Here is a 23,936-nt window from a genome sequence, read left to right as displayed (position 1 = left end):
GGAACCTCTTGGAGACTCCATGTCATCTGTGAAATGACAGTAATAAAACCAGAGTTAAATTATGTGGAAACGTTTACCATGCGTGGCACAGAGGAAATGTTGAGTAGATGGCTACTTATATCACAATCCCCTCCTCCCATCCTTCCAAAATACTTAACAAGCTCCTACTATGAGCCAGCAGCTGTGCTGGGTGCCAAGAACACAGTGCTGTGCAAACTCACCAACTCAAAACCAGTTTGCAGTGTGCTGTCTGATTGCCTGGGCAGGAACTTGCGTGGCAGCTCCTTTCAGTACCACAGCTCGTCCGCCTCTTCCCTGACATTTCCTGCTGTTGAACTTGTGTAGAATTCATTGTCTGTGTTCTCCAGTTTGTACCCCTGTTTTTTCCTCCAACGCGTCATTGCTGTCTTGAACCCCTGTTATTTTGAATAGGATAAAAAACACTACCAATGCCCTTAATACGTACTGAGAACATGTTGTGTGCTTGCGAAGACTTCATTTTATCCTCCCACCAACTCCCTGTCAGGTGAATATGGTTCTCTACCTTGTATTACAGGTGAGGAAACTGCGGCAAATTGCCCAAGGCTGCGAGCCAGCAGGAGCTTCTGTTTGTAAGAACTGTTACATGCTGGCTACTTCGGTCTCTCCAAGTAGATAAATCATTTAAAATACCCTCAAAGCATTCCCACAGTTATCTAAGCTATTAACAAATGGTTTTTGTACTTTCAGAGGGCAGTGCCTGCTCACCATGATGCCAAACAGGCCCTCCTTGGGTGGAATTTCCCTGTGGCTAACCAGGCCCAGCAACTGCTAGAGCCCAGTTTGGGGAAGCAAAAGGCACTGGGGGTGGCGGGTCCCTCGGCCTGGCTCTACTCCGCTCCTCTTCCAGGCCTGTGGGTGATGGGCCTGTCTTTGCCGCGTCTGCCCCTTGTGGAGGAAACAGTCATTACAGCTAGGAGAGGTCACCAGGACATGGCCAGGCTGGACTTGTGGTGGTGACCAGCCTGGGCACACACGGATGCTTCTCTGGAGAGTCCTTGTGGCCACAAGGTCGGGAGAAGCGACTTGTTCTTGAGGGGCGAAGCGGCACGAGGAATTTGGCACCTGGGCAGCAGCCAGTTCCCATCTCTGCACAATTTCATGGAAGTCCCCTGGTCCTGCTGCCAAAAATGTAAAGTGGCTTGTTTCTGTTCCCCAGCCTGCCTTAGGGGGCAGCTGTCTTAAAGGGATGCCATCCGACTTTCCCATGGGAGTTTATGCTATTTATCTCCTTACGTTTAAAAAGAAATGTGGGCATGAACTGAGACCCCCACAACTTGCGTGTTTATAGAATAGGGGAAGGGGCAATCTTGAGTGTCTGTCTTCCCTCCCCCACTGACTGAAGACTACAGGGCAGCAGGGTCTGGGGCTTGCTTTTTTTTGTCCATATGTCCTAGCAACATATGACTGCTAGGCCAAAAAATGTCCATGCATGCCAGGGAAACAGGCGTAAGATAAGAAAAGCAGGGCAAAGGGATTCCGTGGATTTTCACGGGAAGCAAAAGGCAGCCAGCTAGGGTGGGATACTTGTCAGACTGCATGGAAAGCATTTGGGAAGCCGAGGCTGCTCAACAGTGGGAACCGCAAAGGTGTTTGTCCGTCCAGAAGGGAGAGCCACACCAGGATTCAGACACCTTTCACTATTTCGCCCTCTCACGGAACCTCTTCTGAGAGCCCAAATGATGTTTCCCAGTTTGGATGAACAGGTTATTAGGATTATTTTCTCCACTTGACAGAGCTTTCCTTACAGATCCCACCAGCCCACCTGGCACTGCCCTGTCTCGATGGCTAGATGGCTGGTCCATCCTACTGGGACGGGCAGTGCCATGCTCATCTTTGCCAAGAGCTTTTTTTCTTTGTGGTTGTTTTCCCCTTGGGGTAAAGAAGTGTGGGTGCCATCTGTCTGTGCCTGGGGAAGGTGCTTCTGTAGTAGGTCTGCTGTGAATTGTTTAGTTGATAAAATCTGGGGGTTCTGCGTGGCAAAAGCCTCTGAGTTCTTGGCTGTTCAGGAAACTGTTGGAAGTGATTAGGAAAAAGCAGAAATAAACATACTATGAACATCACAGCTGGGCTTTCCCTAACAAATCCCAGGTTCGATGCGTTTTAAAATCTATTTCTATAATTGTAAGGCTTATACATAATAGAAAACAGAAAATATAAAGGAGGAGATTTTAAAAACACCCATTATACCACCATAAAGAGATAACGGTTGTTATTAACATCGTGTTGAATTTTCTTCTTTGGACTTCAAAATTGTTTGTGTGTATATAACAAGACAGAACACTCTCTATTAGTTTGGTAGCTTTTTTCCATCCTGGCCATATTGTGAACATTTCTCTATGTCATTAAATTGTTTAGAGAAAAAAATCTCATTTGGAATGTCTTCTAACCCTTTTTATTTTATTTTTTTGAGACAGAATCTTGCTCTGTCACCCAGGCTGTAGTGCAGTAGCACAATCTCAGCTCACTGCAACCTCCACCTCCTGGGTTCAAATGATTCTCCTACCTCAGCCTCCTAAGTAGCTGGGATTGTAGGTGCATGCCACCACACCCGACTAAGTTTTGTATTTTTAGTAGAAATGAGGTTTTACCATGTTGTCCAGGCTGGTCTCAAACTCCTGACCTCAGGTGATCCACACGCCTCAGCCTCCCAAAGTGCTGGGATTACAGGTGAGAGCCACCACCCCCGGGCCCCCTTTTTGTTATGGAAAAATTTCAAACACTGTACAAAAGTAGGAAGATGTGAGCCCCACATACCAGTCACCTGGTTTCTGCAGTTACTAAATCACAGTCCTTCTTGTTTCATATGTAAACATCTGTTTCCCACCTATTAGCCACCTGAGTAATTTGGAAGCAAATTATAGACATAATCTGTTTATTGTTTTGGCAGATATTTAGTATAAATATTTAAAAGTCAAAAGCATTTAAAAAACATCACCCAAATGCCATTTATTACACGTAAACAAATTACAAATTAACAAATACTTAATTTCCAGTAGCAATCCGGTTGATGTTCAAGTTCTCCAGTTGTTTCCTGGTGCTTGGGTGGTTTGAATCAGGATCCAATCAGGGTTCCCATGTTGTGATTGGTTGTTGAGTCTGTGAAGTCTCATTTAGCCCACAGGTTTTGCCTCCTTCCCTTTAATTTTTTTCGTACCATTTATTTGTTGAGAAAACTCAGTCCCTTGTCCTAGAGTTTCCCACCATCTGGATTTTGATGATTGTCTCCCTGTGGTGTCATTTCATAGATTCCTGTGCCCCTGTATTTCCTGTAAACTGGTGGGTAGATCTCCAGGCTGCATGAGCTTCAGGTTTAGTTTTGGGGGTAAGAATATGAAGTGGTGGGGTGCACACCCTGCGGGAGGCACAGAATGAAGGTGTTCCTTTTTGTGAGGTTCACAGGTGTTGATCATGCTTGCCCAGATCCATTATGTGAGGATTTGTAAAATAATGATAGTTTGATCCTGTTACTCTTCTTGGTTGTCTTGTTTGTTTTTTGTTTGTTTTGTTTTGTTTCATTTTTTTGGAGACAGAGTCTTGCTGTGTCGCCCAGGCTGGAGTGCAGTGATGCAATCTCAGCTCACTGCAACCTCCACCTCCTGGGTTCAAGTGATTCTCATGACTCAGCCTCCTGAGTAGCTGGGATTATAGGCGTGCATCACCACGTCCAGCTACTTTTTGTATTTTTAGTAGAGATGGAGTTTCACCATGTTGGCCAGGGCCAGTCTTGAACTCCTGACCTCAAGTGATCTGCCCGGCTTCCCAAAGTACTGGGATTACAGGCGTGAGCCACCGTGCCTGGCCCTGTTACTCTTCTTTCTTTATTATCTGGAATACTTCTACAAAGAGAACCGCACCCCCGCCCCCTGCATCCACTGTTCAGTTACCCTGTGGTACACTTCACTTAGGAACAGCAGGATGGATGTTTTTATTTTTTCTCCCTTATTTACCAGTTTTCCAAATAATGAGTTTGTTCCCAAGCACCCTCCAAAAGTGACCACTGAGTTCTGGTTTTAGTACCATTACAACCTCACATACTTAAACCTATTTAATGTATTTCAATCAATTGCAGTTATTTCTATTGACTACTAAAGGCTCTCATCTTTGGATAGTGGGAGCTTCAGGGTGGCATGTGAGTCCTTTTGACATGACCCTAATTGTCCCTGGTAGTTTCTTTGCTTCCACTATGACAAGATGGTCCAGACTGACCTTATCTATTCCTTTAAAGAGGAAATATGTAGAGACCGCGATGAATATGGGTGCTGTGGATACTCATTGAAACTCATTAGTTATTAGGCCTTTTCAGCACAGAACTAGAACATGTTTGCCTATTTGTTTTTAAGATAAAATGCATCCTAAGTACATGCTACTATTTTCAATTTAAATTCAAGACTACCGAGTTTTACTTAACATGATCTTTTACTGTTGCTGAAAATCCTGTCTCTCAGCAACACCACCTAATTCACTTGCTTTATTCCATGATACACATGCAGCAGTCTCAGAATAATAATAGCAACACTGTGTTCAACAATATGTGAAATATATGAAATTGTGTCACCAAATGCAATTTAAGTAGCTTTCGGTTTTGTTTGGGCACTTCTTTTTGTGATTAAGGAAAACCTTCTTTTTAATGGGGGCATAATATTCCATATTTGATGTAAATTTTTTTTCTACTTTTGAACATTAAGATTACATTCAAACTTTTGCTATTATAAAGAATTCTGTGGCCGGGCTCAGTGGCTTATGCCTGTAATCCTAGCATTTTGGGAGGCCGAGACGGGCAGATCACTTGAGGTCAGGAGTTCGAAACCAGACTGGCCAATATGGTGAAACCCCGTTTCTACTAAAAATACAAAAAATTAGCCAAGCGTAGTGGTGGGCACCTGTAATCCCAGCTACTCAGGAGGCTGAGGCAGGAGAATTGCTTGAACCTGGGAGGCAGAGGCTGCAGTGAGCCAAGATTGCACCACTGCACTCCAGCCTGGACGACAGAGTGAAACTCTGTCTCAAAAAAAAAGAAAAAAAGAATGATGTGATAAACATCTTCACCTTTGACTTTTATTTCTGTTCAATCTTTTAGTCCAGACTTTTAGACTGAAGTGAGATAGTGAAAGAGAGTAGATACGTTTAAGTGCCACAGACAAGTGGCCCGCACCTTTTTTGGAACAAGGCACACATGGAAGGGCCTGTATCCCTGCACCATGATTAACATTTTTCATTAACTTTAATAGTATTGAATGGTTCTTTACCAAACAAACCCAAAACAGTGTGTTTTTGTTGTTGTTGTTGTTTTTTGAGACGGCGTCTCACTCTGTCTGTCGCCCAGGCTGGAGTGCAGTGGCGCGATCTCAGCTCACTGCAAGCTCCACCTCCCAGGTTCACGCCATTCTCCTGCCTCAGCCTCCCAAGTAGCTGGGACTACAGGCGCCGCCACCACACCCGGCTAATTTTTTGTATTTTTAGTAGAGACGGGGTTTCATCGTGTTAACCAGGATGGTCTCGATCTCCTGACCTTGTGATCTGCCCGTCTCGGCCTCCCAAAGTGCTGGGATTACAGGCATGAGCCACCGCGCCCAGCCAGGGTGTGTTGTTTTATCTCTGCATTTTTACATTATCAGCCATAGGTTTATTGGACAGTTATAGTTTCATTTTGAATTGTCTGTGAAGGGGGAAATTAGGGAATTTTCATGCTTTTCTTACTGATTTGCAAGACATTTTTAATATCTTAAGAACAATAATCCCTTGTTATGCCTGTTGCAAAAATTTTTCTCACTTTGTCACTTGCCCTTCAATTTTTATTGTTTCTTTCCTAGTACAGTTGGAAAACTTCTGGAGTTTTTTTGTTTGTTTTGAGATGGAGTTTCGCTCTTGTTATCCAGGCTGGAGCACAATAGCGCGATCTTGGCTCGCTGCAACTTCCACCTCCCAGGTTCAAGTGATTCTCTTGCCTCAGCCTCCTGAGTAGCTTTGACTACAGGCGTTCACTACCACGTCCAGCTGATTTTGTGTTTTTAGTAGAGACGGGCTTTCTGCATGTTGGTCATGCTGGTCTCGAACTCCTGACCTCAGGTGATCCGCCCGGCTCAGCCTCTCAAAGTGCTGGGATTACAGGCGTGAGCCATCGCACCTGGCCGAACTCTTGAGTTTTTTGACTGTTTCTCTCATTGTGCAGTCCTATCTGATGTCAGTTACGTGTTTCCCTGTATTTCCTTCTGGTTTAGATAAAGCTTCATTTATTTTTTCCACTTTTATTGTTTATTCCCTCACTACAAAAGTAGTCTGTGTTTGCCATGGAATTATAAAAGCCTAGGGAAGTATAGAAGACTTCATTTATTTTTATGTAGAACTATTTGAGAATCTGTAACTTATTATAGTGGAAAGGTTGAGGGAAGGATGTGACTTGAGGATCTTCCATATAACTGGTTGTTCTAACACCATCTGCGGAACAGTCTGTTTTTCTTTCCTATTGTACCCAAAATTGTTTTGTAACATGACAGTCTTTTCAAAATCTGCTCCAAGTGCTCATTTGTTTCAATTCATGTGGTTATGTCATCCACCTTAACAACTCAGGATCCACCTTAAAACTCAAGATCCACCTTAACAAGTCAAGATCCACCTTAACAAGTCAAGATCCACCTTAACAAGTCAAGATCCACCTTAACAACTCAGGATCCACCTTAACAACTCAGGTCCCTTTCTTGTTATTTTTCCTTTTTCAAAAATATCTTAGCTACTCTTGCCTGTTTATTCTTATAAATACACCTGAGAATTATTCATCAAGTTAAACCATCTGAGTGGTCTGTTGATTGGAATGGCCTTAGATGGAGTCTGGCTTCCTCCTGATGGGCGGGTGAGCTGATGGAGCCAGTGTCAGTCATAGGGCCACTGTGGAGGGCTGGGTCCTCTGCTCTGACCTCCTCGTGGAGCCTGGTGGGATGGGTGGGCAGGGGATAGGCGCCAGCTCTCAGCCTCGAGATGGGGTCCGGCTGCGTGGCAGAGAGGAAACACACAGAAGCAGTGGCGGAGATGCCAGGGAGAGCCGGTGGCATGCCTGGATGTGGAGGCTGATGCAGGGAGAGTCCTGCAACTCTCGCTTGGTCAGCTGGGTGGATGGTGCTTCCTGGGCTGAGATCTGGGGTTCTGTGGCCTGAGAGCTGCCTTATTTATGCAGGTGGTCAGGTGTTGTTATCACTCTCTTTACACAGGAGGACCTGGGCTTGCTTAGTTGAGTGACTTGTCCTGGCTGCTGCCCCCCTGGGGTTCTACCCTGCTGTGTCAGCCGATGCCTGGGTCAGGCGGGCAGCCCTCCCATGCTGGTGCCTGTGGCCTGGCCCCCAGCTGTCACTCTGCACCAGGACTCCTCCCAAACAGGGGTTGGAAAGGTTCAGCCTGTGCATGACTTCGTGCCTTCACTGGTGACCCAGTTAGCGACTGCTCAGTGGTACGGGGTGAATTGCGTCCCCCAGAAAGATCGCAGGATTTCCTCTGAATGTGACCTTATTTGGAAATAGGGTATTTTGCAGATGTACTGAGTTAAATGAAGTCAGACTAGAGTGGAGCAGGTCCTTAATCCAACCTGACAAGACCGCGTGGCCACCATTGTGTGTACGTCACGTGCATGGGGAGAAGCAGAGAGGAGCAGCCCAGCTGCTGGCCAAGGACGCCAAGGATGGCAGCTGCCTCCACAGGCCGGGAAGGAGATGGGGCAGTCTTAGCTAGCGGCTCAGAGGGAGCAGGCCCAGCCGACACCTTATCTTCAACACCTTGACTTCGGCTTCCAGCCTCCAGAACTGAGAGATAATGAGTTCCTGTCGTTTAACCCACACCATTTGTGGTATTTTTTAACAGCCACAGGAAACTAATACACTCAATAAAGGATTAGTGAACACGCCTGTAAACCGGCCTGGAGTTCACTCTTCACCCACTCTGGCAGGCCTTCCTGGTTGCACAGGAGTGAGGACGTGGTCTCCAGGGGCCTGTGGTTAGCTTGTGTGTTGGGAGATAGGGAAGGGAATCCCGGGAGCCACTGCTGGGAGCCAGGCCCCGTCCTGATCCTTAGCAGGCTCGCCCTTCTGAGCCTCATAGTTCTGCCCAAAGGTTGTGACTATGCCCATTTCACAAGCGAGGCAACTGAGGCCCACAGATGTTAAATGCCTTGCCAGGAGACTGCAGGCTTTTCCTCCTTTCTGGTCACCCCAAGCCAAGCCAGGCTTGCCCCCACCCACCTGGCATCACATCTCTGGGGGGCGATGCACATCCTGTTCCTGGAGGCACGTTTTTAGCTGACAGCGCGCAGCCTGCGGGTCTAGGTTATCTGCATTATTTGATAACAAAGAAAGTGACCATTTGTTCACTTTTTTGATCTGAGTTGCTTTTCATAAGCTTTTAAATTTCAAAACGTTTGAATGAAGTACTCTATGAGCTTTTTCATTTCATGTCAGCAATTCTCAAACATTGCCTGGCTTTATTAACCTGGTCTTTGAGGTAAGATTGAGAGTGGGTGGGCAGTGTATTTTAGAAAACAGTCCTTTTAACTTCATCTGTGATCACTTTTCAGGGCTGTTGCTTAACTGTCCACATGTTGTGTTTGTGTGTAATTGTTTCTGTGCTCTACCCTATGAAGAGGGACAGAGGGTTTGCCAAGACAAAAACAAATACATCTCTTTTTTTTTTTTTTTTAAAGTGTGATCTTTAAACTTTTTCTATAAAATGGTTTTATCTTATAAACTTTGACCACAATATCTATACCCCTGCTTCTAGACCAAAAGTCCTGAAAAACTAGGAGCTAATTGTTTCTTTTATGTGAATATCTCTGGTCTGGCACAGGCATGGCATAGAGTAGGTTTTGAGTCAGTGTGGAATCGTGGTGAGAAGTGAGACAGACTGCCTGCGTTTGAACTCCTCCTCTGCTTCTGAAACTGTGTGTGACTCTGAACGAGTCATTTCACCTCTCTGTGAAATGGGGAGAAGATCATCCTCATCTTTGCCCTCGTCTTCATTGTGGAGAACTGGTTGACTGAAGGAACAAATGAATTGAATCTACAGAAGTCTCCTGTGGGCCAGTCTTAAGAACTCTCCTAGCTCTGTGCTTTGGGAGTCTGTGAAAGTGCAGACTTCTAAATTAAGAGGCAGATTCCATGGTCAACTGGGTGCTGCAGAATGAATCCTGCAGTTAACAGAATCGAGCGAAATTCCAAACCCATGTGGCCAGTCTCCTCCCAGCATTGACAACAGCACCGCAGGCCCAGGAATGACCCAGAAGGTGAGTGGTTAGTGCGACAAGAAGAAAGGATGTTCCGTCATGCTCTTTCTTTTGATAGCTGGAAGAGGTGATACCCCTAGGTCATCTCTTCACAGGGTTAGAGTAGGCTGCACTGTGTGTACTGGTTTCCAGATGTCCCGTTCTCTTCCCCACTGAACACCAGAGCTTTGGTTTCATGCAGTGTCCCTCCAGAGATAATGTTGTGTGTGTGTCTTTTGTTCTCCTTTTTGACAGCACACAACATACAGCACTTACTGTTCTGCACCTTGTTTCTTTCACTTAACAACATGCCATGGAGATCTCTTCCCTGTGTCTCTAAAGAGCTTCCGCGTTCATTTTTCTTGCTGTGTGGGATTCCTTGGCATGGATGTGCCCCGGCTTCTTTAACCAGACCTCTACTCATGGGCATTCCAGTTGTGTCCACTCTTTGCCATCACAGACAATATCATGGAATAAATACATATATCCATTATTTCCTCTACATGTAAGTACACATATCTGATTAGGTCCTAGTGGAAATCGTGGGTCAATTAGCAGTTCTGATTTTGATGGACATCAACAAATTGTTTATTATCAAGGTTCTATTTGATGCTCCTGGTGCACCATCCCCTCACCTCCATGTATTAACAGGTATTGGGTCGGGGCCATTCTTTTGGGTAGAAAATAGTATCTTGGAGTTTTAATTTGCAGTGCACTTATTATGAGTGTGGTTGGACCTCTTTCCCTTTTCTGTAAATTGTTTGATCATGGCTTTTGTTTCTGTTGTTGGTTTTTAAAGCAATTTGTAGGAGCTCCTTTTATATTACAGAAATAAGCTCTGTTTTGAATGAATTGAGTATATTTCTTCCCAGGGTATCATTAGTCTTTTGATTTTGCTTATGGTAGTTTCTAGAGATACACATGTTCTTAATCTTTATCTAGTCCATTTTTTCAGTCTTTTCTCTTATGGTTCCTGGATTAGAAAGATTCTCACCACTGCAAGCTTCCAAAAGCTTTTTCTCCTGGTTTCTCTTCGATCATTTTGTGGTCTCAGGTTTGCCTTTAAACTTTGATCTTCTTGGAGTTTGTGTAAAGTATGAGATGTGAATCTAGTTTCATTGCTTCAGGTGGCTTCTCAGTTATTTCAACTGATAATTGAATATTCCATATATTTTCCCTGTTAGTTTGTGGTATCACCTTTCTCTTAAATTAAATTTTTGTATACAGTTTTGTCTACTTTTGGACATTTCATTTTGTTTCATTGATCTGCCTATTCATGTGTCAATACCACCCTTTTAATTACCTAGACTATTTAAAATACATCATAATATCTGATAGGACTAATCCTGCCTTGTTACTTATTTTTCTTTTTGGAATTTTTCCAGCTACTTTTGTATTTTTAGCTTTCCACATGAACTTTAGAATAAGTTTGCCCACAAACTTAATTGGTATTTTTTGTGTGAATTATATTAAATTTATAGATTGACATAAGAATTATTGTTTCTGTGATGTTTCCTACTAAAGAACGTGAACATGAAATGCATCTCCACTGTTTCAAATCTTATTTTTCCTCTCTTAGGGGATTGAAACTTTTCTTTCATATAGATATTATAAATTTAAATTTATTTCTAGGTATCTTGTATTTTAGAATAAAATAGGTTAGACTATAAAAGAAGTAGGATGTTTTCTTTCTTTAGATCTAATCACTGGCTATTATCTTTACCATAGGAAAACTATTGATTACTGTATTAATTTTTTTTTCTTTTTTTGCGATGGAGTTTCACTCTGTCGCCCAGGCTCTAGTGCAGTGATGAGATCTCGGCTCACTGCAACCTCTGCTTCCCGGGTTCAAGCAATTCTCCTGCCTCAGGCTCCCGAGTAGCTGAGATTATAGGTGCCTACCACACACCCAGCTAATTTTTATATTTTTAGTAGAGACAGGGTTTCACCATGTTGGCCAGGCTGATCTTAAACTCTTGACCTCAAGTAATCTGCCTGCCTTGGCCTCCCAAAGTGCTGGGACTACAGGTGTGACCCACCATGCCCAGCCTGTATTAATTTTTTGATGTGACCGTATTACCAGATTCTTTCATTGCTTCTTATTCTCTTAGGATTTCTGGAGATCAGAGTGTTTGGGGTAAAATTCAAATAGTAAAGGAATATGGGTAATAATTGTACTGATTAAGAAAATTAGGCTGGGCGCAGTGGCTCAAGCCTGTAATCCCAGCACTTTGGGAGGCCGAGACAGGTGGATCACGAGGTCAGGAGATCAAGACCATCCTAGCTAACACAGTGAAATCCCGTCTCTACTAAAAAATACAAAAAACTAGCCGGGTGAGGTGGCGGGCGCCTGTAGTCTCAGCTACTCGGGAGGCTGAGGCAGGAGAATGGCGGGAACCCGGGAGGCGGAGCTGAGATCCGGCCACTGCACTCCATCCTGGGCGACAGAGCAAGACTCATCTCAAAAAAAAAAAAAAAAGAAAATTAGAAGTTAAATGATCTTATGTTTGTCCTACAGGGGGTTTTGTCTTGAAAATACCAGTTCTTAAAATGTTAATAATTGTTCAATAGTTTTAAAGTTTTCCCTCTTTTCCACATTTTTAATAGAAAAGCTTGCTTTGAAAACAAAATCCTTTTTAATAGAAATTGATAATTGAGTTCTGAAATGATTGTTTTAATAACACAGAGACCTATAATTCTTTATTCTATTTGTGCTGAGAATTAACCTTGACTTAAGTAATGTGTTCTTAGAAATAATTTAGAGATAGAAAGAAAAAGTTGCTAACTTAGGGCTCGTACCCAGTGCAGGGTAAGGGGAGGAGCCCTGAACTGGGTGTTCTTACCCTGGTTCTGTCCACAGTTCATGATAACGTTACCCACTTTCTTGGGCCTTGGTTTCTCCATCTGTAAAATAGGACAAATGGTCCCTACCTCCCAGGCTGTCATGAGAAATTAAGTGAGATAATGCATGGAGAGAGCACCTAGTCTACTGCATGGCACATGTTTGATATTCAACAGAAGCTGGCTATTATTACTATTAATATGTCTGTTAATTTCAGCCACCCATGGTGTGTTAGGATTCAGGCTGGGCTGCTATGACAGAGACCCCCAGATAATGAAGCAAGGTAGATCTGTGTTTTCCTCCTGCGTAACCACACAGGCACCGGTGTAGCAGCTCAGAGGCCGTGGACACCCAGCTTACTACTGTTCTGTAACTCCCTTGTTCTCAACGTGTGATGTCCTCTCCTGGCCCCCACTGGCTGCTGCAGCTCCTACTCCTGGGTCATCACTCAGCCTACAGGAAGCGAGAAAGGAAAGGACGGGGTGGCACGCACCTTCTCTCAAGAGTGAGCCCGAGAAGGAAGCTGCTCCCATCCCTTCCGCTAACTGCAGGGAAATCTGGGACCAGGAGGGCTTATGCCATCCTAACATTTTTCTTACCGTAGAAGAAGGGGAAGATGATCACTGGGGACAACCAGCAGTTGGAGCCCTGCTTAGTACCTGGAAACGACACTTTTCACCTTCACCAAGTGGCCACATACCTAGGGCTGCTTGCTGGATGGGAGGGCTCAGGGTCTGGCATTATGTTTTATTTCACCGTAGGGCCATGAGGGTATGTAATTCCCATATCTAAATCAGCCTTGTTCATGCTCTGGGGCTGCCTTTGGAATGCTGCTGTTTCATAGTAAGCAGGTCCTACAGTGACACGGTGTCACCTGGCATCTTGTATCTGAACTTGCTGAGGTGTGGCAGACACTGTCAATGGAGGTCAGGTGTTGATCTTCTGTGCCGGGTATACGGGCAGCGGAGGGCTACTAGACCAGCGTGGGTGAAAGGAGCATTTGGACGCGACCCGTAAAGTCCAGTTCCTGGCACTTACTAACCAGTGCTGGACGCCACTCAGCACCCGTGCCTTGTCTCTAGAGCTCTGCAAAAGGGTGCTTTATGTATAATTTTCTCAGAAACATACGAGACCAGACAACAAAAGCTCCGCTGTCTCTCAGGCCACTTCTCTAATTAGGAAAAATAGTAAGTAAAAAGGTGGGGTGGGGTGGGGGAGGTGCGGCATCTTTCGAGGATGAAAGCTGTGTTTAGTCCGGGACAGTTCTGCCTTTAATTATCCTGTCTGAGGTGACTTTAATGAGCATTATTTTTAATGCCTTCATTTCAGGGGAGTGGGGGGAATTTTCGCTTTTTGCATCCAACCGTATAAAACAGCTTTATTCATGAGGCTTGAAAGACAGCATCGTTGCTGTCGGGTTTGTAGTGGTTGTGAGCCAGAAACCTCTTGATTTGTAGCGGCTCTGAGCCAGAAACCTCTTATCAGAGTCGTGGCCAGAAGGCGAATGGCCAGTTACTATCAGGGAACCACAGGGTTCAGACTGGCCAGGGTGCCCACTTCCCATGACCATTTCCCAGTGGCAGACGTGTGGGAAAACAGGGCCAGACACGGAGCAGGCAGGGTTGGCCTCCCAGGGGCCTCCCAGTTCCTCAGATAGCATCTCAGTCCACTTGGGCTGCCATAACAAAGATAACTTAGACTGGGTAATTTATATACAATAGAAATATATTTCTCATAATTCTAGCCTGTAGCCCCAGCTACTTGGGAAGCTGAGGTGAGAGGATTGCTTGAGCCTAAGAGTTGGAGGCTGCAGTGAACTCTGATCATACCACTGCACTCCAGCGTGGGTGACAGAAGGAGACCCATCTCTAATCCATTATTTTATTTTATATATGTTTTTAATTATTTTAAAAAGAAAAAAGAAATGAACCTAAGTGACAAAAAAGAATGGTTTATTTAAAAAACAACAACAACAAAAAACTGTATTTCTTAAAGTTCTGAAGGCTGGGAATTCCAAGATCAAGGTGCCGGCAGAGCTGGTATTGCTGAGGGCTGGTCCTCGTGGCTGGTGCCTTCTGCGTGTCCTTGCATGGCAGAAGAAGAGAGCAGGTTGTTCCCTCAGGCCTCTTTTATGAGGGTGCTGCTAGGGTTTGAATGTGTTCCCCAGACTTTCTGTGTGGGAAACTTGATCCCCAGTGCAGCAGTATTTGGAGGTGGAGCCTAACAGGATGTATTTGGGTCTTGGAGGCACTGCCCTCATGAATGGGTTAATGCCATTATCGCTGGAGTGGGTTCATTATAAGAGGATGAGTTTGGCCCCTTCTTGCTCTCTCTCTCACCTTGTAATGCCTTCCACCAGCTTATGACGCTGCAAGAAGGCCCTTGCCAGATGCGAGGTCCTTGATCTTGGAATTCCAAGCCTCCAGAACTATGAGCCAAATACATTTATGTTCCTTATAAATGACCCAGTCTCGGGTATTCTGTTATGGCAAAACAAAACAGACTAAGACTGGCACTAGTCCCATTCATGAGGGGAGAGACCTCATGACCTAATCTAAACGCTCCCACCTCTTAATACTGTTGCACTGGGGGTTAGGTAACGGTATGAATTTTGGGGGAGCACCAACACTCAAACCCTGGAAGGTGGGTTCCTCTTGACATGCCATGAAATCTCTGTTCATGCTCCAAGTTAAGGCATCATTATCAGCTCATTACCCCAACCAGAAACTGGAGTCAGCCCCTTTAAACCTGCCAACCCCCACATTCCAAAGGTCCCTGCCAGCCCAGGCAGTCCTCTGCCAGCCTTACTTCACACCCTTCATATTCTCCTCCTTCCAACATATTCTCCATCTTGCCATCTGATTTACCTTTTCTTCTTTTTCTCTTCCATATTTGGTCACATGTAGCTTAACAACTGGGATGCATCGTGACTCAGGCATCAGTAGGCAATTTTGACATTGTGTGAACATCAGTGACTGTACTCACAAGCCTAGATGTTAGAACCTACTGCACACCTAGGCTGTGTGGTATAGCCTGTTACTCCTAGGTTACCAGCCTTTACAGTATCTGTACTGATCACTGCAGGCAGTTGTAACACAGTGGTTAGTATGTGTATATCTAAACACACCTAAACACAGAAAAAGTGCAGGAAAAATATGGTATTATAATCTTAAGGGACCACCATCGTATATGCATCATTGACCCAAATGTTATGTGGCACATGACTGTATAACGTGTCTAAAGAATAAAGGTGGTTGCGCACAGTGGCTCATGCCTGTAATCACAGTACTTTGGGAGGCCGAGGTGTGTGGATCACTTGAGGTCAGGAGTTCAAGACCAGCCTGGCCAACATGGTGAAACCCCATCTCTACTAAAAATACAAAAATTAGCCTGGTGTGGTGGTGCACACCTGTAGTCCCAGCTACTCAGGAGGCTGAGGCAGGAGAATTGCGTGAGCCCAGGAGGTGGAGGTTACAGTGAGCCAAGATCGTGCCACTGCACTCCAGCCTGGGTGACAGAGCGAGACTCCGTCTCAAAAAAAAAAAAAAGAATAAAGGTAATATAGCTGCATTTGGAAGACAGAAATAAGGAAGACATAATAATGTGTAATTCTGTGTCCTAACAGCCATCATTAATTTTTATGTTTCCTTTTGGTGTTTCTTAATTATGAGCATAATTATTCTCATAATTAGAGTTTATAAACAATCATTTTCTCTTGGTTTTCTCTCAACATGTTAAGCCTTTTCCTAAAAATTATCTTGAGTCATTCAGTAGGTGTGTACTATTTAACCGCTCTTCTGATATACCATGGTTAGCTTCTAATTTTTCACCTTTACAAGCAATATTGCAATGAACATTTTTGTGTGCATAACTGTTTCAGTATTTTGAACTGTATTTCTTTGGGATAGATTCACGAGGTCATAAAACGTGAAGTTTTGTTGCAAAATTGGTTATCAGATGTTTAGGCCATTTGATAGTGCTGTCAGCAATGTTTAAAAATGTCAGGCTTCATGGTATCTGTGACAGCAGTGGCTATCATTTTCCTGATTTTTCTCTCCTGTTTTGAAAATGTATATAGAAAAAAAAGTTTTCTTCTAACGAAAGAATACAAGCTTGTTGTATAAAATTTAGAGAAGCCAAAAGAAAATTAAAACCAACTATATAATCTTGCTTTTACTACATGATAAAAACTGATAATATTATGGGCTGTATCCTATCTGAATTTTTAAAAATATGTATATATAATTTCTTTTCCTTTTATTCTTTATTTCCTTTTTCTGTTTATTTCTTTTGTTAAATTGAATAAAATTATTTTTCATGTAGTTTTATGTTTGTGTGAATATCTTTTTAGGATATTAAATATTTTTCACAAAATTTCCCATTTGTACAAATTTAGATTATTTTCAATTTTTGCTATTTTAATTAATATTGTATGGCCATGTTTATAACTAAACCTTGGCACGTTTTAAAGCTCTTCTATTTAAGAACGCCCCCTGTACTGGGTGTTATAGTGTGTTTAAAAATATATATATTTGGAAATTTTTTGATTAAGAAAACTATCTTGTTTAATTTGAATTAATGTAATTAAAGAAGTGGAAGACTTTTCTATATGCTACTAGACAGTCATAGTCCTTTTGCTAATTACTTGTGTAACTTTTTTTCTCTTTTACATCAGACATTTCAGCCCCTTCCAGGTGATAAGGAAAAGATTTTGACACATGGAAGATATTAATCTTTTGTCTTGAATACATATTGAAAAATGGTTTTCAGCTTCTCAGTTGCTTTCAATGTTACTTAATCTTCTTTTTATTTTTTAATTCTAAACATGTTTTTTCATGGTATCTGCCTTTGGTGCCATATCCTGGAAAGATTTTTGGCCTCCTAATAGCATAAATATTTTATTCTAGTGCTTCTCAGCTTTAATTCTCTGTAGTTAAATATTTAAACTCTCTGTTCTTCGTCTTTGTGGTGTAGTTTCTAATCTACTTTTCCTCCCCAAACAGGTAGCAAGCAGTTCACAGTGGTGATGTCCTAGAAATGGCTGGTGGGCTCCTTTAGATGTCGACTCTTTTCAGATTCGTATATAAATTTAGTACAGTTTCCATCAGAGTCTTAATGGGACACTTTGGGAATTTGACTACATAATTCTAAATTTCATCTAGGAGAATAAATATATACAAATGGCCAAGAAAACTTCAGAAGGGAAAAATTCAAAGGGGAGAGACACTTAGGGCATCTGATATTAAAACATTTTCTAAAGCTATAGTAATGATAGCGAAAACAGATGTTACCAGTATAGGAACACACAAATCCATGAAACAAAGAAATGTCTGAAAGTGAGCCAAGTATAAAAAATAATTTAGTATAATGTATCATTAAAGTGAAATATTTCAGATCACTGGGAAAAGGAAGGATTCTTAAATGAATGATTTTGACTAATTAATGTCATAAGTTATATTAACAAATTTTATAATATAGAGCCATCCTTGTAATCCTAGAATAAATACTACTTGGATCACATGTATTATTCTTCTAGTCTGTATTTAAATCAAATTTGCTAATGTTTTATTTAGGATATTAGGTACTAGCACTCACCAGGCAATGTTTTTTCTCAGAAATAAATAGCAAGTAACATTTATTGAACACACAATGATGTACCAGAGACTTTGCTAAGTGCTGTGTATACATTGTATAGCTTAATCCTCTCACATGAGGTAGGCTGCTGTATTATATTTTACATTTCCCCATTTTACATATGAGGAAACTAAATCAGAAAGGGCTTAAAGAACTTGTGGGTTTGTTTGTTTGTTTTTTGTTTTGTGTTTTTTTTGACAAAAAGTCTCACTCTGTCGCCCAGGCTGGAGTGTAGTGATGCCATCTTAGCTCACTGCAGCCTCCACCTCTCAGGTTCAAGCAATTCTCCTGCCTCAGTCTCCTGAGTAGCTGGGATTACAGATGCACACCACCACACCTGGCCAATTTTTTGCATTTTTCAGTAGAGACGGCTTTTTACCATCTTGGCCAGGCTGGTTTCGAACGCCTGACCTCAGGTGATCTGCCCGCTTTGGCCTCCCAAAGTGCTGGGATCACAGATGTGAGCCACCGCACCAGCCTTGTCCTGGGTTTTGCCACTAAAGTGCACTGTCTTACCATCTCATGTCATTTGCCTCTCATTTTGAAAATAAGAGACACACAGGAAAACTAATACACAACTACACATATCCAAAGTAGAAATTTGAGAAGGAAAGCACAGAGAAAAACAATTATGAAAGAAATAATCAACAGAGTTCCCTGAGTCTTAAGATCAAAGGGCCTCACTGGATATTTGGCAGGATTAATAAAACAGAACTACCTAGGTATTTGCGGGGGATGGGATTTATTGACATTTTCTTTATATCTTGTTTGTTTACTTTTTTATTTTTTATTGAGACAGAATCTTGCTCTGTCACCCCAGCCGTGGTGCAATCACTGCAGCCTTGACCTCTTGTGGGCCCAAGGGACCCTCCCACCTCAACCTCCCAAGTAGCTGGGACTGCAGACAGGAATGTGCCACCACACCCGGCTAATTTTTTTATTTTTTGTAGAGGCAGGGTTTCACCATGTTGCCTGGGTTGGTCTCAATCTCCTGGGCTCAAGCAATCCACCTGCCTCAGCCTCCCAAACTGTTAGGATTACAGGCGTGAGCCTCTGTGCCCAGCCCATTTTCTTTATATCTTAACATAATATATTTTTGTAAGTGGCCATATGTTAGATGACAGCATAGTTCCAAAATCAGAAATGACATAGGTCCCATTATTTAACCATTAAGGTATACAATCAGAAATAACTAATAAAAAAAATTGCTTAGAAATTCAAAAACAAGGCCAGGCTCGGTGGCTCATGCCTGTAATCCCAGCAATTTGGGAGGCTGAGGCGGGCGAATCACTTGAGGTCAGGAGTTTGAAACCAGTCTGGCCAACATGGTGAAACCCCGTCTTTACGGAAAAAAAATTAGCTGGGCATGGTGGTGGGCGCCTGTAATCCCAGCTACTCGGGAGGCTGAGGCACAAGAATCACTTGAACCCAGGAGGCAGAGGTTGCAGTGAGCCGAGATCGTGCCTCTGCACTCCAGCCTGGGTGACAGAGCAAGAATCTGTCTCAAAAAACAAACAAAAAACAAAAAATTTATTGAACTGGACACCCCAAAAAGAAGAAGATTTTTGTTGTTCTTAACTTTTGAAAACTGGCCAGAATCTGAACAAAGAGAGGCAAGTGGTGGCAAGCCATTTGGCCTTTATGTGTCTGGTCCTGAATCACCTTCCAAAGTAGAAGTAGTTCGGATCCGGTTAGGAAGAGCACTCGAGGCTCTCAAGTTTCTACTCACTGAGAAAGTAGTGTTCGTTTGCTGTCTTGAACCAAAATGGCACATGGTAAGTGTCTTCACATGGGTGCTGCTTCTGTGACTTCAATGGGTTTCGGGGAAATGCTGTAGGTGGGTGGGGTGAGGACGTGCAGGCACTTCCTCCAACTGAGGACTGCAGGCCACAGAGCCCAAATGAAGGCAGTGGGACAGCGAGACCCCACTGGGACCACACAGATGTACAAGCTGCTTCAAATCTTTCAGGGCCTTGAAATCCCCGGCAACTAAAAGTAAACAGGCCACCTGGGGTGCTGGAAACCTCTGGCCTGGAGTCAGCCGAAGGCTCGGTGAGACTGTGGGAGGCCACTCTTTGGTGGCTCATCCTCCCCTGCTTGTGAAATAGGGATGTGGGAGGGGGCAGAACAGACCATGGGTTCCCAAGCTGGGCTCTGGAGAGTTCTAAGGGTGGCAGAGGCCCTTCCCCAGCAGGGGTGGTGAGGGGGAGTACAGCAGGTCAGGCCTTGTCACCTGTGTTCCTTCCAGCCAGAGCTGTTCCACTCCAATTCTTCTCTCGCTGGCCCCTGCAAGATGCCTTCTATATAGAAAAGAGCAGCTTCTGCTGCTTTCAAGTAAGATTTAATCATCAGGGGACTGAACGATTTGTGAGGCCCCTTTGGAGCCCTGGGTTTCCCTGAGTCAGCAGGAAGCATGCTGGTGCTCCCTGAGTGGCAGACTGGGACCCCAGCTGTCAGGGAGGGAGACGCTTGGGCCTATCACGTTAGGTGCATAAAGCCTGCACTCTGGGAAACTGCTTTTGACATGCTTAGGGGTGAAACGTTTCTCAAAAGAAGCTCCAGATAATTTCAATGATGACATTTTAAATCATGTGGAGAGGAGGGTGATCTTTAAAAAATGTTCCCATCTCAATTTGCAAACCTGTTTGGACAAATCAGTCAAAAGCAACTTTCTTCATGGAATTACCAGCAAACAGAACCTTGCATAAGACTTTTGTGCCTCAGACATGCCTCTCCCTCTTTCCCGGCCACCCACCCATCCCAGCTTTCCCAAGACAAAGAGAGAGACGGAGTTCAGACACTTTTTTATCATCTGGGGACCTTGGCCAAGGGGAAGAGGAGAAAGCAGGGGCCAGGCCTGGGGTCTGGCCAGGCTGCAGGACTCGGCATGCATGGTTTCTCAGTTGGGCGCCCTAGAGGGCCAGGCCAGTGGGTGGAGGCTCAGGTTGAAAATCAAAGCCGTGGCCAAACAGATGAGGATTTGGGGCAGGAAAACTGAGGCATGAGCCACTGGACCCTCTGCCTGGTCATGCTTAGGCTATGAAGTACAGTTTCTTCCACAAAACCCCACTCTTCCTGTTAGTGATGCCTCGGGGCCCCTCTCAGACTTTCCACAGGCTTCTTTCCTCGCTGGCCTCAGGTTGGAGTTGGTGGGCTTCAGAGATCTGGGCAACTGGAGCAGAATGTTGGGCCTAAAGACAAGCAAACGAGGGTTGCGGTAGAGCTGAACGCTGCTCCTGCCCGCCCATGTCGTCACCCCGTGTCGTCAGTTACGGGTTCCGTGACTATTTTTTTTTGTTTCAAAAGCATGTTTGTGTTTGTCTTTCTCCAAACATCAGACTGAAATGAGATCTTCTATATTCCCCCATTAAGAACCATTAAGGCAGCCCTTTGAAACTCTAGCCCTGCACCCCCCATCTCTGTCTGTATAATTTGGGGTTAGGGCCAGCTTCATGGGCCAGCCCCTGTGGGCCTGTGCCCAGAAGGCCTTAAATTTGGTTTCCGGCTCTGCAGTTACCATCTTAACATTCTTAATAGTGTGTGAACAGGGTCCCACGTTTTCATTTTGCATTGGACCCCGCAAATTATGCAGCCTGTCCCATCTGGAGTTTTGGGTTTGATTTGTTATTTTATTAGTATTTTTAGGCTATATATCTTAACTCTAAAAAATGCATGTGTATAATTAGTTTTATAAGTGAGATTTACAGCAGTCATTGAACTTCCTGCAGAGCTTTGCTGCCAGTCTAACTGTAGGGTGTGGTCTGTCAGCCAACAAACAGCTTTTTGAAGAATGCTTGTGCGTTGTGTGAGAGGGAAAAAATATGACACAAAGGGACTTACAGTCGACATGCTTGCAAAGCCACTGTCACAGAGTAGATGTCTTATCGGGTAATCTCTGGGTCCCAAGCCCCGTGCTGACCACAAGGATACAGAGAGAAACAGAGGAGCACAGTCCCTGCCCTCAAGCAGTGCCTTGTCTAGTTGAAATCTTTTTCATAACTTTTTTTTTTTTTTTTTTTTGAGAGGGAGGACATTTTAGGAAGGAAGGGAAAATTCTGCAAATGAAGGAACTAAAAGAAAAATATTCTTTCTTGTTGCCTCCAGGGTTAACGCCATTCTCCTGCCTCAGCCGCCCGAATAACTGGGACTACAGGCACCCGCCACCTTGCCCGGCTAGGTTTTTTGTATTTTTTTTAGTAGAGATGGGGTTTCACCGTGTTAGCCAGGATGATCTCGATCTCCTGACCTCGTGATCCGCCCATCTTGGCCTCCCAAAGTGCTGGGATTACAGGCTTGAGCCACTGCGCCCGGCCCTTTTTCATAACTTTTTAAACCTCAAGCCACTGTAAGAAATGTGCAACCCAGAATGGAGTACACATACAGATAATACACACATAGAAGGATGAAACAGTAGGCCGAGTGTGGTGGCTCACGCCTGTAATCCCTACATTTTGGGAGGCCGAGTCTGGCGGATCACCTGAGGTCAGGAGTTTGAGACCAGCCTGGCCGACATGGTGAAGTCCCGCCTCTACTAAAAATACAAAAAATTAGCTGGGCATGGTGGCGGGTACCTGTAGTCTTAGCTATTCAGGAAACTGAGGCAGGAGACTCACTTGAACCTGGGAGGCAGAGTTTGCAGTGAGCTGAGATCGCACCACTGCACTCCAGCAGCCTGGCCAATAAGAGTAAAACTCCGTCTCAGAAAAAAAAAAAGAAAGAAAGATGAAACAGTCATCTCATGAAATAATGTACTTACTATATATACCGCGTTCTCTTTTCTATTCTATTGTATTCCATTTTTTTAAATACTGGTTAGAGCACAGTTGATTTCACAATCCATTAGTGTGAGTTTTAAAAGCACTGCTCTAATGAGAGAGACTGATGTGTCAGCAAACACTGATGTTTTGCTAAAGCATTATCGTAGCAGTGGCGCAGGCTTCCAGGGGAAGTGGCATTTGCCCAGGGTGTTGAAGGATGAGATGGAGCTTGTGGTGGGGAAGCTGGCGGTGGAGAAGCCGGCAGTGGTTCTGAGGTGAATTCCAGAGGGGGTCATGAGCTTGGAGAGAGTTCCATGGGGCTTAGGTCCTGGGGAGATGGTCCCGGAAAGACAGATCTGCAGAGGGTGGAGCACATTGGTTGCCCAGCAAGACGCTGTGCCCTCTCCTGTGTGAGCCATGGGAAGTGGGGTTTTTTTTTTTTGAACAGCTTTATTTGAAATGTACCATAAAATTCACCCATTGTAAGTGGACAGGGCCATGAATTTTTAGTAAATGTATGGAGTTGTACAACCACCATCCAGTTTTAGAACATGTCCACCTCACAAAGCTCCCTGACGCCCATTTCCGTCAATCCCCGTTCCTTCCCCCAGCCCCAGGCAACCACTGATCTGTTTTCTGTCTCTGCACATTTGTCCTTTCTAGAGGGACACCTGGACTCCTACAATCCAGTCTTTTGTGTCTGGCTTCTCTCACTCAGTGTCACATTTCTGGGACTCATCTGTGTTGTGGCATATAGTCCATGTTGTGCCATATAGTCCATGTTGTGGCATATAGTCCATGTTGTGCCATATAGTCCATGTTGTGCCATATAGTCCATGTTGTGGCATATAGTCCATGTTGTGCCATATAGCTACACTACAGTGTATCCGTTTGCCAGATGATGGATGCTTGGATTGTTTCCAGTTTAGGGCTATTTTGAAAAACACGTCTATGAGCATTTGCATGTGAGTTTTGTGTGGACATATGTTTTCATTTCTCCTGGGGAGATCCTAGGAGCGGAGTTGCTGCGCTGTATGGTGAACGTATGTTTAACTCTTTAAGAAACCACCTCACTGACTTCTGAAGCAGCTACACCACGGTGCGTTCCCACCAGCAGCTTATCTCATGTCTTCACATCTGCTGGAGGGTTGGGGCAGAGGAGAGATGTGATGAGATTTGCTCTTCAGAAGATTCCTCCAGCTGCCGGGTGAGGGCCGCTGACAGGGAAAGGAAGAGGCAGGAGGGAGAAGTCTGGGTCCTGGGCTAAAGCTCTGGCCCTGGGTGGACCAGAGACAAGGAGCTGGAGTCCAGGAATGTGTTCAGCAGGGTCTGGTGTGGAAGGAGCAGGAGCCACAGAGACTGATAACTGGCTCAGCCACAATCAGCAAGTGGCCGAGAGAGAAAAGACGGAGGTGACTTGGGA

Source organism: Colobus angolensis, unplaced genomic scaffold, assembly GCF_000951035.1.
Source record: "Colobus angolensis palliatus isolate OR3802 unplaced genomic scaffold, Cang.pa_1.0 Scaffold350, whole genome shotgun sequence".
NCBI lineage: Eukaryota > Metazoa > Chordata > Mammalia > Primates > Cercopithecidae > Colobus > Colobus angolensis.
This window is presented reverse-complemented; position numbering follows the sequence as displayed.